The 17,720-nt window shown below is 33.8% G+C and overlaps 1 protein-coding gene and 13 non-coding genes across 23 annotated transcripts in view; 10 read left to right on the top strand and 4 right to left on the bottom strand.

Annotated features, from left to right (window-relative positions):
- LOC149415566 (apoptosis-stimulating of p53 protein 2-like) overlaps window positions 1-17,720 on the top strand; it is a 693,728-nt gene that overhangs the window by 623,526 nt on the left and 52,482 nt on the right. The window lies entirely within an intron of this gene.
- On the top strand, window positions 1,129-1,247 carry LOC149415568 (5S ribosomal RNA). The gene has a single exon (XR_016303805.1). It is a non-coding gene; the product is annotated as a 5S ribosomal RNA (ribosomal RNA).
- LOC149415569 (5S ribosomal RNA) lies at window positions 1,571-1,689 on the top strand. Its single transcript, XR_016303806.1, has one exon. It is a non-coding gene; the product is annotated as a 5S ribosomal RNA (ribosomal RNA).
- Window positions 2,012-2,130, top strand: LOC149415570 (5S ribosomal RNA). The gene has a single exon (XR_016303808.1). It is a non-coding gene; the product is annotated as a 5S ribosomal RNA (ribosomal RNA).
- Window positions 3,244-3,362, bottom strand: LOC149415571 (5S ribosomal RNA). Its single transcript, XR_016303809.1, has one exon. It is a non-coding gene; the product is annotated as a 5S ribosomal RNA (ribosomal RNA).
- LOC149415572 (5S ribosomal RNA) lies at window positions 4,034-4,152 on the top strand. Its single transcript, XR_016303810.1, has one exon. It is a non-coding gene; the product is annotated as a 5S ribosomal RNA (ribosomal RNA).
- Window positions 4,476-4,594, top strand: LOC149415573 (5S ribosomal RNA). The gene has a single exon (XR_016303811.1). It is a non-coding gene; the product is annotated as a 5S ribosomal RNA (ribosomal RNA).
- LOC149415574 (5S ribosomal RNA) lies at window positions 4,917-5,035 on the top strand. The gene has a single exon (XR_016303812.1). It is a non-coding gene; the product is annotated as a 5S ribosomal RNA (ribosomal RNA).
- Window positions 6,149-6,267, bottom strand: LOC149415575 (5S ribosomal RNA). The gene has a single exon (XR_016303813.1). It is a non-coding gene; the product is annotated as a 5S ribosomal RNA (ribosomal RNA).
- Window positions 6,939-7,057, top strand: LOC149415576 (5S ribosomal RNA). The gene has a single exon (XR_016303814.1). It is a non-coding gene; the product is annotated as a 5S ribosomal RNA (ribosomal RNA).
- LOC149415577 (5S ribosomal RNA) lies at window positions 7,381-7,499 on the top strand. Its single transcript, XR_016303815.1, has one exon. It is a non-coding gene; the product is annotated as a 5S ribosomal RNA (ribosomal RNA).
- On the top strand, window positions 7,822-7,940 carry LOC149415578 (5S ribosomal RNA). Its single transcript, XR_016303816.1, has one exon. It is a non-coding gene; the product is annotated as a 5S ribosomal RNA (ribosomal RNA).
- Window positions 8,645-8,763, bottom strand: LOC149415579 (5S ribosomal RNA). Its single transcript, XR_016303817.1, has one exon. It is a non-coding gene; the product is annotated as a 5S ribosomal RNA (ribosomal RNA).
- On the bottom strand, window positions 9,087-9,205 carry LOC149415580 (5S ribosomal RNA). Its single transcript, XR_016303819.1, has one exon. It is a non-coding gene; the product is annotated as a 5S ribosomal RNA (ribosomal RNA).

A 17,720-nucleotide genomic window follows, 5' to 3' on the forward strand; every position in this document is an offset into this window, starting at 1 on the left:
CTAGATAGCTACTAGATAGCTGGTTGGTAGGAACTACGTATCGGGTAAGTTCAGAACAATCGGACCCGTTCCCACGTCTTGTGGGAGTGGAGGAGGCAATCGAAAGAACGACTTTAATCTAGTAATTGAATTAGTTTTGAGGGCCGCGTCATCGACACCCTTCGGACGATTTATTAGCATTTAGATTAGGAGAATCCAAACATTCAAACGGATTCATTCTCATTCAACCTTTCTCGAAAGATGGATCTTCATTCATAATTGTTAAAATTTTCATTAAAGTTTGTAGTACGCGTACAAAACTAATTAAATCAGTTTATTCGTTCGCAAACTAACACATGCTCAGATATGATTCGAGACTTTCACGGCCAAAAGACCAATTGAAGTTAAATTCAATATAAACGAGCATGTGTTTTAGTAATTTATTTTTGGGGTATTATGCCAAGTTGCGGTATATCCTTCTTTAGTCAACATTTCGGACATAAATTTTCATCTGCCCAGATGATTGATACTGTAATGCTGTCCGAAACGTTGGCTAAAGAAAGAGGTCGTGCAACACAGCATAATACCCCGAAAAAAAATGGGTGTGTCAAGCCTACGCAAGACAGAAGTGAAACTTCTAGTATTCTTCTCTCTCTCTCTTTTCATTTCATTCTCTCTTTTTTTCTGTCTATTGACATATTTATAAGTAGCATGTGATAAAAAAAATTAAAAGTTATAAAAAAAGAAAAAAAAAATTAGTTAAAGCGGGGATCGAACCTCGGTTCTTCACGACCACAGTCGTGCGCTCTGCCTGTAGACAGCGAAGATGAGTTAGGAGAGTGAGTTAAACTAGGTATATAATATTAGCTAGGCTCCTATAGCGAAATGATCCCGTTTTTTCGTCACGGTCATGAGTCGGTTTTACTCCGGTCCTCGAAATTGCATGACGCGCGTAAAGAAGTTTCACTTCAAAAAATTCCTGCAAAGTTATGGATGTAATTACGATCTTTTTCAAGCGCGTATGTAATGATTATTTTTATCAACGTCGCATACACCTTGCTAATGTTTTCAGTATTATTAGGGCTTTTTTATACTAATTTTCATATATTTATTGGCAGGTAGAATAGAAATTAATATTGTTTAGCGTTTGCCAACGACCATACCATGTTGAACACACCGGTTCTCGTCCGATCACCGAAGTTAAGCAACATTGGGCGCGGTCAGTACTTGGATGGGTGACCGCTTGGGAACACCGCGTGCCGTTGGCCCATTTTTTATGGTAATTTTATGTTTTTTTTTATTTTTTTATCGTTACTATCATTAATAATATCATAAAATTCTTTAACTTTTCAAGTATGCTACAGGCCTAAAATATTACTTAGTGGATTGATATTATGGTCAACCATTGAAAAAAAAAATTCCTGCAAAGTTATGGATGTAATTACGATCTTTTTCAAGCGCGTATGTAATGATTATTTTTATCAACGTCGCACACACCTTGCTAATGTTTTCAGTATTATTAGGGCTTTTTTATACTAATTTTCATATATTTATTGGCAGGTAGAATAGAAATTAATATTGTTTAGCGTTTGCCAACGACCATACCATGTTGAACACACCGGTTCTCGTCCGATCACCGAAGTTAAGCAACATTGGGCGCGGTCAGTACTTGGATGGGTGACCGCTTGGGAACACCGCGTGCCGTTGGCCCATTTTTTATGGTAATTTCATGTTTTTTTTATTTTTTTATCGTTACTATCATTAATAATATCATAAAATTCTTTAACTTTTCAAGTATGCTACAGGCCTAAAATATTACTTAGTGGATTGATATTATGGTCAACCATTGAAAAAAAAAATTCCTGCAAAGTTATGGATGTAATTACGATCTTTTTCAAGCGCGTATGTAATGATTATTTTTATCAACGTCGCACACACCTTGCTAATGTTTTCAGTATTATTAGGGCTTTTTTATACTAATTTTCATATATTTATTGGCAGGTAGAATAGAAATTAATATTGTTTAGCGTTTGCCAACGACCATACCATGTTGAACACACCGGTTCTCGTCCGATCACCGAAGTTAAGCAACATTGGGCGCGGTCAGTACTTGGATGGGTGACCGCTTGGGAACACCGCGTGCCGTTGGCCCATTTTTTATGGTAATTTTATGTTTTTTTTTATTTTTTTATCGTTACTATCATTAATAATATCATAAAATTCTTTAACTTTTCAAGTATGCTACAGGCCTAAAATATTACTTAGTGGATTGATTATTTTTTTATCGTTAACATCATAAACAATCTTATATCATTCTTTAACTTTTCAAGTATGCTACAGGCCTAAAATATTACTTAGTGGATTGATATTATGGTCAACCATTGAAAAAAAAAAAGGCGTTAAAAACAAAAAAATAATGTGCGATGGCCGAGAATCGAACTCGGATCAACTGCTTGGAAAGCAACTACGCTGACCATTACACCACCAACGCCAGTTGTCGAGATGAGCTAAGAAGCATTTATATTTTACTTCAAAACTTTGACTAGATCAAATGAACTTTAATCGGTCCCGCATTTTCGTTTCGGTCATGAGTTCGTTTTACTCCGGTCCTCGAAATTGCATGACGCGGGTAAAGAAGTTTCACTTCAATAAATTACTAAAACACATGCTCGTTTATATTGAATTTAATTTCAATTGGTCAACCAACATTTAATATGAAATTCAGTTTTGAATTTTACTTTCGACTTCAACAGATTTTGATTCTTTTTGAAGTGAAACTTCTTTACCCGCGTCATGCAATTTCGAGGACCGGAGTAAAACGAACTCATGACCGAAACGAAAATGCGGGACCGATTAAAGTTCATTTGATCTAGTCAAAGTTTTGAAGTAAAATATAAATGCTTCTTAGCTCATCTCGACAACTGGCGTTGGTGGTGTAATGGTCAGCGTAGTTGCTTTCCAAGCAGTTGATCCGAGTTCGATTCTCGGCCATCGCACATTATTTTTTTGTTTTTAACGCCTTTTTTTTTTTCAATGGTTGACCATAATATCAATCCACTAAGTAATATTTTAGGCCTGTAGCATACTTGAAAAGTTAAAGAATGATATAAGATTGTTTATGATGTTAACGATAAAAAAATAATCAATCCACTAAGTAATATTTTAGGCCTGTAGCATACTTGAAAAGTTAAAGAATTTTATGATATTATTAATGATAGTAACGATAAAAAAATAAAAAAAAACATAAAATTACCATAAAAAATGGGCCAACGGCACGCGGTGTTCCCAAGCGGTCACCCATCCAAGTACTGACCGCGCCCAATGTTGCTTAACTTCGGTGATCGGACGAGAACCGGTGTGTTCAACATGGTATGGTCGTTGGCAAACGCTAAACAATATTAATTTCTATTCTACCTGCCAATAAATATATGAAAATTAGTATAAAAAAGCCCTAATAATACTGAAAACATTAGCAAGGTGTGTGCGACGTTGATAAAAAAAAAATGGGTGTGTCAAGCCTACGCAAGACAGAAGTGAAACTTCTAGTATTCTTCTCTCTCTCTCTTTTCATTTCATTCTCTCTTTTTTTCTGTCTATTGACATATTTATAAGTAGCATGTGATAAAAAAAATTAAAAGTTATAAAAAAAGAAAAAAAAAATTAGTTAAAGCGGGGATCGAACCTCGGTTCTTCACGACCACAGTCGTGCGCTCTGCCTGTAGACAGCGAAGATGAGTTAGGAGAGTGAGTTAAACTAGGTATATAATATTAGCTAGGCTCCTATAGCGAAATGATCCCGTTTTTTCGTCACGGTCATGAGTCGGTTTTACTCCGGTCCTCGAAATTGCATGACGCGCGTAAAGAAGTTTCACTTCAAAAAATTCCTGCAAAGTTATGGATGTAATTACGATCTTTTTCAAGCGCGTATGTAATGATTATTTTTATCAACGTCGCATACACCTTGCTAATGTTTTCAGTATTATTAGGGCTTTTTTATACTAATTTTCATATATTTATTGGCAGGTAGAATAGAAATTAATATTGTTTAGCGTTTGCCAACGACCATACCATGTTGAACACACCGGTTCTCGTCCGATCACCGAAGTTAAGCAACATTGGGCGCGGTCAGTACTTGGATGGGTGACCGCTTGGGAACACCGCGTGCCGTTGGCCCATTTTTTATGGTAATTTTATGTTTTTTTTTATTTTTTTATCGTTACTATCATTAATAATATCATAAAATTCTTTAACTTTTCAAGTATGCTACAGGCCTAAAATATTACTTAGTGGATTGATATTATGGTCAACCATTGAAAAAAAAAATTCCTGCAAAGTTATGGATGTAATTACGATCTTTTTCAAGCGCGTATGTAATGATTATTTTTATCAACGTCGCACACACCTTGCTAATGTTTTCAGTATTATTAGGGCTTTTTTATACTAATTTTCATATATTTATTGGCAGGTAGAATAGAAATTAATATTGTTTAGCGTTTGCCAACGACCATACCATGTTGAACACACCGGTTCTCGTCCGATCACCGAAGTTAAGCAACATTGGGCGCGGTCAGTACTTGGATGGGTGACCGCTTGGGAACACCGCGTGCCGTTGGCCCATTTTTTATGGTAATTTCATGTTTTTTTTATTTTTTTATCGTTACTATCATTAATAATATCATAAAATTCTTTAACTTTTCAAGTATGCTACAGGCCTAAAATATTACTTAGTGGATTGATATTATGGTCAACCATTGAAAAAAAAAATTCCTGCAAAGTTATGGATGTAATTACGATCTTTTTCAAGCGCGTATGTAATGATTATTTTTATCAACGTCGCACACACCTTGCTAATGTTTTCAGTATTATTAGGGCTTTTTTATACTAATTTTCATATATTTATTGGCAGGTAGAATAGAAATTAATATTGTTTAGCGTTTGCCAACGACCATACCATGTTGAACACACCGGTTCTCGTCCGATCACCGAAGTTAAGCAACATTGGGCGCGGTCAGTACTTGGATGGGTGACCGCTTGGGAACACCGCGTGCCGTTGGCCCATTTTTTATGGTAATTTTATGTTTTTTTTTATTTTTTTATCGTTACTATCATTAATAATATCATAAAATTCTTTAACTTTTCAAGTATGCTACAGGCCTAAAATATTACTTAGTGGATTGATTATTTTTTTATCGTTAACATCATAAACAATCTTATATCATTCTTTAACTTTTCAAGTATGCTACAGGCCTAAAATATTACTTAGTGGATTGATATTATGGTCAACCATTGAAAAAAAAAAAGGCGTTAAAAACAAAAAAATAATGTGCGATGGCCGAGAATCGAACTCGGATCAACTGCTTGGAAAGCAACTACGCTGACCATTACACCACCAACGCCAGTTGTCGAGATGAGCTAAGAAGCATTTATATTTTACTTCAAAACTTTGACTAGATCAAATGAACTTTAATCGGTCCCGCATTTTCGTTTCGGTCATGAGTTCGTTTTACTCCGGTCCTCGAAATTGCATGACGCGGGTAAAGAAGTTTCACTTCAATAAATTACTAAAACACATGCTCGTTTATATTGAATTTAATTTCAATTGGTCAACCAACATTTAATATGAAATTCAGTTTTGAATTTTACTTTCGACTTCAACAGATTTTGATTCTTTTTGAAGTGAAACTTCTTTACCCGCGTCATGCAATTTCGAGGACCGGAGTAAAACGAACTCATGACCGAAACGAAAATGCGGGACCGATTAAAGTTCATTTGATCTAGTCAAAGTTTTGAAGTAAAATATAAATGCTTCTTAGCTCATCTCGACAACTGGCGTTGGTGGTGTAATGGTCAGCGTAGTTGCTTTCCAAGCAGTTGATCCGAGTTCGATTCTCGGCCATCGCACATTATTTTTTTGTTTTTAACGCCTTTTTTTTTTTCAATGGTTGACCATAATATCAATCCACTAAGTAATATTTTAGGCCTGTAGCATACTTGAAAAGTTAAAGAATGATATAAGATTGTTTATGATGTTAACGATAAAAAAATAATCAATCCACTAAGTAATATTTTAGGCCTGTAGCATACTTGAAAAGTTAAAGAATTTTATGATATTATTAATGATAGTAACGATAAAAAAATAAAAAAAAACATAAAATTACCATAAAAAATGGGCCAACGGCACGCGGTGTTCCCAAGCGGTCACCCATCCAAGTACTGACCGCGCCCAATGTTGCTTAACTTCGGTGATCGGACGAGAACCGGTGTGTTCAACATGGTATGGTCGTTGGCAAACGCTAAACAATATTAATTTCTATTCTACCTGCCAATAAATATATGAAAATTAGTATAAAAAAGCCCTAATAATACTGAAAACATTAGCAAGGTGTGTGCGACGTTGATAAAAAAAAAATGGGTGTGTCAAGCCTACGCAAGACAGAAGTGAAACTTCTAGTATTCTTCTCTCTCTCTCTTTTCATTTCATTCTCTCTTTTTTTCTGTCTATTGACATATTTATAAGTAGCATGTGATAAAAAAAATTAAAAGTTATAAAAAAAGAAAAAAAAAATTAGTTAAAGCGGGGATCGAACCTCGGTTCTTCACGACCACAGTCGTGCGCTCTGCCTGTAGACAGCGAAGATGAGTTAGGAGAGTGAGTTAAACTAGGTATATAATATTAGCTAGGCTCCTATAGCGAAATGATCCCGTTTTTTCGTCACGGTCATGAGTCGGTTTTACTCCGGTCCTCGAAATTGCATGACGCGCGTAAAGAAGTTTCACTTCAAAAAATTCCTGCAAAGTTATGGATGTAATTACGATCTTTTTCAAGCGCGTATGTAATGATTATTTTTATCAACGTCGCATACACCTTGCTAATGTTTTCAGTATTATTAGGGCTTTTTTATACTAATTTTCATATATTTATTGGCAGGTAGAATAGAAATTAATATTGTTTAGCGTTTGCCAACGACCATACCATGTTGAACACACCGGTTCTCGTCCGATCACCGAAGTTAAGCAACATTGGGCGCGGTCAGTACTTGGATGGGTGACCGCTTGGGAACACCGCGTGCCGTTGGCCCATTTTTTATGGTAATTTTATGTTTTTTTTTATTTTTTTATCGTTACTATCATTAATAATATCATAAAATTCTTTAACTTTTCAAGTATGCTACAGGCCTAAAATATTACTTAGTGGATTGATATTATGGTCAACCATTGAAAAAAAAAATTCCTGCAAAGTTATGGATGTAATTACGATCTTTTTCAAGCGCGTATGTAATGATTATTTTTATCAACGTCGCACACACCTTGCTAATGTTTTCAGTATTATTAGGGCTTTTTTATACTAATTTTCATATATTTATTGGCAGGTAGAATAGAAATTAATATTGTTTAGCGTTTGCCAACGACCATACCATGTTGAACACACCGGTTCTCGTCCGATCACCGAAGTTAAGCAACATTGGGCGCGGTCAGTACTTGGATGGGTGACCGCTTGGGAACACCGCGTGCCGTTGGCCCATTTTTTATGGTAATTTCATGTTTTTTTTATTTTTTTATCGTTACTATCATTAATAATATCATAAAATTCTTTAACTTTTCAAGTATGCTACAGGCCTAAAATATTACTTAGTGGATTGATATTATGGTCAACCATTGAAAAAAAAAATTCCTGCAAAGTTATGGATGTAATTACGATCTTTTTCAAGCGCGTATGTAATGATTATTTTTATCAACGTCGCACACACCTTGCTAATGTTTTCAGTATTATTAGGGCTTTTTTATACTAATTTTCATATATTTATTGGCAGGTAGAATAGAAATTAATATTGTTTAGCGTTTGCCAACGACCATACCATGTTGAACACACCGGTTCTCGTCCGATCACCGAAGTTAAGCAACATTGGGCGCGGTCAGTACTTGGATGGGTGACCGCTTGGGAACACCGCGTGCCGTTGGCCCATTTTTTATGGTAATTTTATGTTTTTTTTTATTTTTTTATCGTTACTATCATTAATAATATCATAAAATTCTTTAACTTTTCAAGTATGCTACAGGCCTAAAATATTACTTAGTGGATTGATTATTTTTTTATCGTTAACATCATAAACAATCTTATATCATTCTTTAACTTTTCAAGTATGCTACAGGCCTAAAATATTACTTAGTGGATTGATATTATGGTCAACCATTGAAAAAAAAAAAGGCGTTAAAAACAAAAAAATAATGTGCGATGGCCGAGAATCGAACTCGGATCAACTGCTTGGAAAGCAACTACGCTGACCATTACACCACCAACGCCAGTTGTCGAGATGAGCTAAGAAGCATTTATATTTTACTTCAAAACTTTGACTAGATCAAATGAACTTTAATCGGTCCCGCATTTTCGTTTCGGTCATGAGTTCGTTTTACTCCGGTCCTCGAAATTGCATGACGCGGGTAAAGAAGTTTCACTTCAATAATCATTACATACGCGCTTGAAAAAGATCGTAATTACATCCATAACTTTGCAGGAATTTTTTTTTTCAATGGTTGACCATAATATCAATCCACTAAGTAATATTTTAGGCCTGTAGCATACTTGAAAAGTTAAAGAATTTTATGATATTATTAATGATAGTAACGATAAAAAAATAAAAAAAACATGAAATTACCATAAAAAATGGGCCAACGGCACGCGGTGTTCCCAAGCGGTCACCCATCCAAGTACTGACCGCGCCCAATGTTGCTTAACTTCGGTGATCGGACGAGAACCGGTGTGTTCAACATGGTATGGTCGTTGGCAAACGCTAAACAATATTAATTTCTATTCTACCTGCCAATAAATATATGAAAATTAGTATAAAAAAGCCCTAATAATACTGAAAACATTAGCAAGGTGTGTGCGACGTTGATAAAAATAATCATTACATACGCGCTTGAAAAAGATCGTAATTACATCCATAACTTTGCAGGAATTTTTTTTTTCAATGGTTGACCATAATATCAATCCACTAAGTAATATTTTAGGCCTGTAGCATACTTGAAAAGTTAAAGAATTTTATGATATTATTAATGATAGTAACGATAAAAAAATAAAAAAAAACATAAAATTACCATAAAAAATGGGCCAACGGCACGCGGTGTTCCCAAGCGGTCACCCATCCAAGTACTGACCGCGCCCAATGTTGCTTAACTTCGGTGATCGGACGAGAACCGGTGTGTTCAACATGGTATGGTCGTTGGCAAACGCTAAACAATATTAATTTCTATTCTACCTGCCAATAAATATATGAAAATTAGTATAAAAAAGCCCTAATAATACTGAAAACATTAGCAAGGTGTATGCGACGTTGATAAAAATAATCATTACATACGCGCTTGAAAAAGATCGTAATTACATCCATAACTTTGCAGGAATTTTTTGAAGTGAAACTTCTTTACGCGCGTCATGCAATTTCGAGGACCGGAGTAAAACCGACTCATGACCGTGACGAAAAAACGGGATCATTTCGCTATAGGAGCCTAGCTAATATTATATACCTAGTTTAACTCACTCTCCTAACTCATCTTCGCTGTCTACAGGCAGAGCGCACGACTGTGGTCGTGAAGAACCGAGGTTCGATCCCCGCTTTAACTAATTTTTTTTTTCTTTTTTTATAACTTTTAATTTTTTTTATCACATGCTACTTATAAATATGTCAATAGACAGAAAAAAAGAGAGAATGAAATGAAAAGAGAGAGAGAGAAGAATACTAGAAGTTTCACTTCTGTCTTGCGTAGGCTTGACACACCCATTTTTTTTAAATGGTAAATAGTTGTTGGATATTTATATTTCCATAAAAATCCTTTCTAAAGAACCTCTTAACCTCTTGCGTGACTGTGTAGACTATATAAGATCCACTGTAGTGGCAAGATTCGAAACATATTTAGTGATAGGCCCAGGAACTTTACAACATTTCTTGAACCTCTTGTTCTAACTTTACTTTTGACTCAAACTTTATTTTCTTTGTTGTTTGAGATACTTTTTGCTTCATGTAGAAAATAAATAATGTTCTGTCCTGCCTCTTTCTCGTGATTCATAAATAAATCATAAATTAATTCATAATTAATTCATTCATTCATAAATTAATGATACGGGATATTTATAACAGGTGTTACATAGCGTATTTTTGTCTTTCACTTGCTAGAATTTTTCTACCACAGTCGTCGCACGTTCAATTCCTCGACTGGCCAAGTCCTCCATCACAATACGAGCAATATTTTCCGCTTTCTGTGATGGTAGTAGGAGATTTTCAAATATTGTCAGGTTTTTCGTTACTCGGGAATGTTTGTCTTTCTTTAAAAAAAATTTAAATCTCTTTATATTTGGCTTTTTGTTTGTCAACTTTTATGAATTATATTATATGTTCTCATTACATGCAATACATGCTTAAATTTAAAATCACTTTAATTTACTCACAGTAAAACTGTAAAATAATTTGAACGATCTTTTTGTAATACCTGCATCAACTGTAAAGCGCCCCTGAGGTGAAATCTCACAAAAGCGGCGCTATACAAATTATCCAATAAATAATAATAATAATAATCTAAATCTCAGTTTTGTTCAGACATATTCCTGATTTTGAATACAAGGTCATAAAACGGGAACATCGAGATATTGCTGATAAGATTTCCGTAATTTTACTAAAACACGTCGAAAGTACAGCCTCCCTTAGCTTTTAGGGGTCGTAAATCCCCCCTGATAAATAGGACGTGTCGGTACGACGTAGGGAACACCCCCGAATTATTTGCTTCATTAGATCTATAATTAATTGCGCACGGGCAGGACTTTCGGCCATCTACATCCTTCGGGAAGGTGGGACTTTTAGAAGGAATTATTTTATTTATAGATGTCTTCGCGACAAAAGTTATAGCTGGGAGCTAGTCTATTTACAGGGGACAGTAAGGTCTTAGATAGAACAGTAGTCCTTGTAACACTAGTATATGTTGTATATCTGGGCGGAAGTGCCAAGTGCCTCCTCAGTTTGCTTTTCTTTGTTGTTTAAGGACGCGTGACTGAGATAATTGATGCTTCTATATAATTGATAATCGGGTGAATTAATTGGAATTGATTTAGGTCTAAAGTTCCAAGCATGTGAGCAATACAATATTGAGTCGAGATTCGATTCGGATGAGTCACTAAAAGTTTTAATATTGGAGCTCTGTTATTTACACAGAAATATTATTACATTTTCTATAGTATATAAAATAATAACTGTTTTTAATAATTGTTTTTCTTTCCATGAAGAGATGAATATTTGTCACCAAAAAAGACATATCGCAGTGATATTATGATGACTTGGTTGTAGGTTGAACACTTCACCGATTTGTATGACGTTGACATGTGACGTTGAGGTGTCTAATATTAATTAATCTACGACGCAAACTACAGGATTTTCCAATAAGAGGTGTTATTTTGATATTCAATCGTAAAAGATCAATGGTTTCGTTGCTTATGTGGCACGTAGCGCCGTTTTGTTGAAAGTAAACGTTGTCCAGATTGATACCATCCAATTCCGGCCATAAAAAATCATTAATCATCTCTCGATAGCGATCCATTCACCGTAACTGTTGCTCCAGCCTCATTTTCGAAAAAGTAAGGTCCAATGACTCCGCCGGACCATTAACCGCATCAAACAGTCACACGTTAAGGATAGAGAGGCTTTTTAAGAATAATTCTTGGGTTTTTCGAGCCCCAGATGCGACAATTTTGCTTGTTGACGAAGCCACCGAGGTGGAAATGGGCCTCATCACTCAAGATGATTTGCATTTGATTAACTCAAGTGAATTTTAATTATTTTGATGCATTTTTGAAGCGTGTATCGTTCCATTTTTACTAATAGCGTAGTTTTTACTTATCAAATGTCAAAAATGACAGCTTCAAAAGTAACATCTACTGAAATAGCGGGCTATTTAAAATAACACCTCTTATTGGAAAACCCTGTACATTGAAAAAATTACTAACGTAAATTCAGATAAAATATTTCCCGATATATAATAATGGTAAATGTCTGCTACACAATACTAAGTATTTTATAATTTACTAGTTGACGTGTACCCGGCGTAGCTCGGGGAATTTTCAGCGAAATCGTCCAGTAGTTTAGGAGTCTACAGGGTACAAACAATGCGGGAATAATTAAACTCTTATTCTTTTGAATTCGATATATTCGCCATATTAACATGTGTTAGCATAGATTTGTAGGAAAGGGGTATATCTGACAATATCACGTATTGTATACCTACTGTATGTAATTAATTAATTTCTAACACTACCCGGAACACGTGATTGTTTCCTACTATCCAAACTTACCGACAACTGTCAAAAGTTATTTTCTATTGAAAACTTCAGACAAACCAACATTAAATGAATACAGGTTACATGAATTACCCAATGTTGAGGTAGCTTGGAAACAGATTCAAACACCATTAATTAGTTCTATTGAACTAATTATTCTAAGGATTTACCGTTCATAATGGCTTCTCTTTCTGGCTATATCTGGGCTTCCGTTTCACCCTTGCTATTTAGTAATAGTTTTACATGTGAATTATAATGGGGTAATAGCAGCTGGCGGGAGAGGAAATTAATAAAAGTTTTATAAACTATCCTCCCCAGTGACTGGTAAAACTCTTAAACTTTTAAAATGTCTTTTAAAATTTTAAAATAAATAATTTATTTTGACGGAGGATTGAACCTTCCTACCCAGGAAGTGGAGTCAACTGCGCTAACAGTTGTGCCAAATCCCAACCGACATTTATTTGCAAAATTGGTGTGTGCGCGCTGGTGTATGCATGAGTACCACTAACAGTTGTTAGAATACATTGTCATCGACATCGAATCTATTTGCCGAGTTTCAGCTTAATCGGATGTCGGGAAGTCGGCTAATTTCCTCTTCCAAGATTCGATTTCGTTAATTAATTAATGTATTCATTCAATCAAGAAAACTAAATCTAAATTCAAATTGTATTCAAGATGTATTTTAAAATAATAAAGGAACTTCTACAAATTAAATTAAATAATTAACGATTGATAAAATCCTCAGAATGGTATAAATTCAGCAAAGGGATAATTCTGAAAGCGTGTACCATCCTAAACGGATATGAAATAACGATTGGATAACTTCTATAAGGCTGTTTTCGTTGGGAAATCACTTCAAGGGCACTCTACAACGTTATTTATTTAACCTTTAACTTACCACTCAAACTTATAACTTAAGCTAAGATTTATCATTAGTGACTTCTAAAACTAAGAAAAACTAGTAAAAACTAGTAAATCTACTAGGACCTACGAGCATAACTTGTGACTTACTTCTAATTAAATCACGGAGAAAAATGACTATTGCTTATTCACAAAAAAATTTCTCTTCTTATTATTGGTAATTTCGGTTAAGAACGGGATATCAGGCGTTAAGAATGTATTAACAGGTTTTTGTTAAACTTTTATTTATTTATTCAAACGCCATATGATGGTTTTTACAAAACAGTGATAATCGAATTACAAGCGTACAGTGGTAAACAGGATAATAATAGCAATAAATTAAAGAACAATTAATGTGTAAACAAAAACACTATTGCAAGTGATGCAGTTATTAATATACGTGCAGTAAGACCATGCATAATTCAGTAAATTACGAATATATTATCATGATTTCGGAATTGGTTTTTATGAAAATCTGAACTTTGCGCATTACATCACAAATCATTTGTATGATCATGACATATTATCAAGACAAATCGATAAAATATTCTTAAAATTGATGTTTTATTAATGAGGCCTGTTAATTTATCGTAAAATCAAAAATCTATTTCTCTCCGTGCGAGTGACTAAGAACGAAGATTTATAATAATAAGAAAATATATGCAGGGGTAGTGCAATGCAATACATTCCATGTTTTAAAATAACAGACAAATAATAATAATACATAGATAGGCACAAAAAATGCGGAATAGAAGTGAAAAATGTGTGCAAGCAGCAGTTTATGGAGGATATTTGAACATCTCCCGTCTTCAGAGGGCCATCAGGGGGGACTCCATCCAGGCAACCATGGCAGTGATGGTAGTGTTATTTCATTGGCGTAGTCTGCGCCATAAGTTTACCATGTGGTGGCAGAGAAGAGCTCTGAAATAGTGCATTTGTCCCTCCAGGAACATTTCCGTAACGCTGCAGTATCTCGGTAGGCGGAATAGTTGACGATAATCATTATTGTAAGCGACCTAATATACTTATTGCTTACTATGACTAAATTATATTTATGACCAAAAATAATGTATAACTTATAACGCCTTTCTAAACTCATTATATATATATTATTTTTTTATTTTTTTTTTGTTTTTTTTTTTGTTTTAATAAACCATTATTTTTTCTCTAATTGGCTTAAAGCCAACTTTACACTATGAGATGTTACAATAACTGTCCCTCAAATGTAATAAATACAAATACTTTGCCTTTGTTTTAATGACAACGCGATCTCTACAAATTTTATATATTATTTATTACATTTTGCTAATGAACGAAACTTTTTAAAAATGTGGCCCACTTTTTAAACTGAAATGGCTTTTTTAATATACATTTTTTGATCTAGTATTATGTTATGTAATTTGTTATACACGGTATAATCCAGAAACTCTTAACTCGAATTAATTACTCGAATTTGGGTCGATTTTGAAATGTTACTTTTTTGATTTGAGCTTTCGTTGTCGGGTAAATCAGGTCCGAAGTTGAAATTTTTAGGGTTATTTTTTTAGTTTTCCATATGATGTAGATTAATCAGTTTCTCGCTTGTACTACGAGTTTCCGGGCACCGTATTCACCCGTTCAAAAATATCTTTAATTATACCTATAATTTAAATTATAACAAAATAGCATATTCTTCTAGTGAAGATATTTTGAACGCCATAAATGAACACGTACTGTGTTCTCGAAATAGTGAACGATAAATACATATTAAAGTGAATTAATGATACAGTTTTGTATTAGTTGTGTTGAACATAATAATACAATACACATTCATGTTGTCAGTAAGCTCTTCCAGTTATTATTGTTCCCAGATCCAATTTCACTAAATTGTCTATTAAAAGGCTTCGTATATCCACTAACCTTTTTCCAAATCTATTTGGAAACATGATCCTGACATCCTATACCTACACTATACACTACCCAATAGAGACAATAATTGGATTAGCCTGTTTAACGATAATGATCTCAATAAACTTACACTCGATTAGATCAGATATCGTTGATTGTAACTTTGAATAGCTGGCGGTGGATGGCGGCATATTCCAGCATTGGCGTCAGAGGCAAATGATCATTTGATGAACTAGAAACTAATGAGAAAAGAATTTAATGGAGATTGACTTAAATACTAAATAATAATACATATTAAGCAGGAATTTCTGTGAATCTTTTTATGAAATTTTTGTTACCATCATTTATTTTAATCACGTCTAATTGAAAAACCAAATCAAATATTAACCAAATTTTTTTAATCGCAAGTAATTCTAGTGGTCAATATATGTATTTTTGTTTTGACTTGGGTTGTATTGAGAGTTGAAAAGAGAATTTAATGTGAAAGTTGAAATATATTATAGACATCTTTAAAAAGTTATATAAAGTCATGGAAACTGATGAAACATTTATGTAAAAAATATTTTGTAGAGCAAATAATAAAACGTTACGGACATACTATAGTAAATCAAAAATAACATTTTTTATGAACGATATTAGAAATAAAAAATAAAAATTTATAACAATTAAGTCAATACAAGGTATGTATTGTCACATTTGAATTTATATTTTGGAATCGTACTAAAAATCAAGGTCTCAAGCGAAATAATAAAAAATCTGCATAAAGAAGCATTGGGCAGACGGGAGACTGGACAATGAAAATTTAAAGATGTTTTGGAAACCGTCATTTAAAAATAAATAAAATACCATCGTTTGGTTGGCTAGACTGAATATATTGATTTTGTCTTTGGGCGTCCAGCATTTCTAGTTCTTTTTTTTTAGATTGTGTTTGTGAATATTGCACCATATGTTGCTCACAATAATCGCTAATATTATATTTTTTTAATATTTATAATAATGCAGGTTTTGATGTTTATTATACTTTCATACATTTCTTGCGTCACGTACATACTCACGTCCGGGTTATCAGTTTAGCAAGTTGGATTTTATATGTTTTCAAATGTCGTGAAGCTAAGAAAATGCGAATCTATTGTTTCCAAACCCTACAAACCACTGTGCGAAATAAATAAAATTCCGTTTTATCAACACGTCCATATTATAACCACTTACAACCAAAACCTTATGGGCGTTCATAAATTATTTACCAACAATCTCCTGAGTCGAACCTTCCAGGGACTGCAGTCAACCGCGCTAATATCTGAGCCAAATCCCTATCTACTAGGCAATATACGAGTATATATCATATCATCCAATTTATGAGAAATTCATTTATATTTATGTATTTATTAAACGTATGCATCAATATATTACGGAGAAGTTCATTAATTTGAGGTATATGTAAGTATAAATATATATGTATGTTCGCGTGTATATGTGTGATTGACACCAAAATTTGATACACTGCATTGTCATTGTCTAATCCTGAGTTTCAGCTATCAGGAAGTGTATTGATTTCCGCTTCCGAGATTTGAATTAATTTATTCATTCATTCTAGAAAACAAAAATTAAATTCAAAGAGATGTATTTAAAAAGCGGAATCATCCGTTGGAGGTATAAAGGAAAGAACTGAAGATTGTCACAATAACTTAGTAGTCAGAGCGGAGTTCGAATCGCAGAAAGTTTCGAGTTCACAACCCGGTCGTGTTTTTTTTATTTTTTTTTATTCATTAGTATTGTGTCAATATTCAGCACAAATTTCTTAGGTACGTAAATTTTAAGCTCATTCCAATTGAATACATTAATTATGTCTGTTTGATGAATCAATTGCATGTAATAATTATATCAGAGGTTATATTAAACAGAGCCATAAACAACTTAATTGCCATCGTCCTGCCATCGTTGCCACTATTAAATATCTTGTGCCGACTAGGCAAAACGTAACATTATTCTGCAATACATACACAACCAACTATCAGACACACTCACTAACTAATAGGATGCACGATCTGGCCAACAAGTTTGGGGGAACTATTGATATATTTATTGACTCAATTTATAGAACTAAGCGTAATTTATACCAGCACTTTATTGAATCCTTCAAATTATAGTAGCGTCGGTATTGTAGTTTTAGTGATTTATCTTGTATGTAATATTGTTTTAGTGTAAATATTATTTTATGTTAAAGTTACGTGTTTTTCTAATATTGTTTCATATTCAGTTTATCAGTTAACGGTTATATCATACGTTATTTATTTTTTTGTATAATTTTCGATAGCTCACTAGGTGTATTCTGTTCTACAAATCCATGGAAAAGCCCGGCTTGGCGTATAACAAAATAAAATAAAATAATGTTCTATGTTTTTCCCTGTTGTTTTTCTTGATGGTGGGATGATAAAATATGTAAAAGGCTTTTGGAAAGTCCGTTTTTAACTTGGGTAAAAAATGAATACCGAAAGTAATGTCCATCAATTTATTATAAAACATTGACATTTTATTTAATTCAGATATTTCTTAACAATATTAGAGGAAGCGATCCATTCGGTATTTGGCCCCGTTTACGTTTAATCCTCATAAAAATGTTTCTCCGGAAAACCATCGG

Source organism: Hesperophylax consimilis, chromosome 18, assembly GCF_061612785.1.
Source record: "Hesperophylax consimilis isolate HC1 chromosome 18, BYU_Hcon_1.0, whole genome shotgun sequence".
NCBI classification, from domain to species: Eukaryota; Metazoa; Arthropoda; class Insecta; order Trichoptera; family Limnephilidae; genus Hesperophylax; species Hesperophylax consimilis.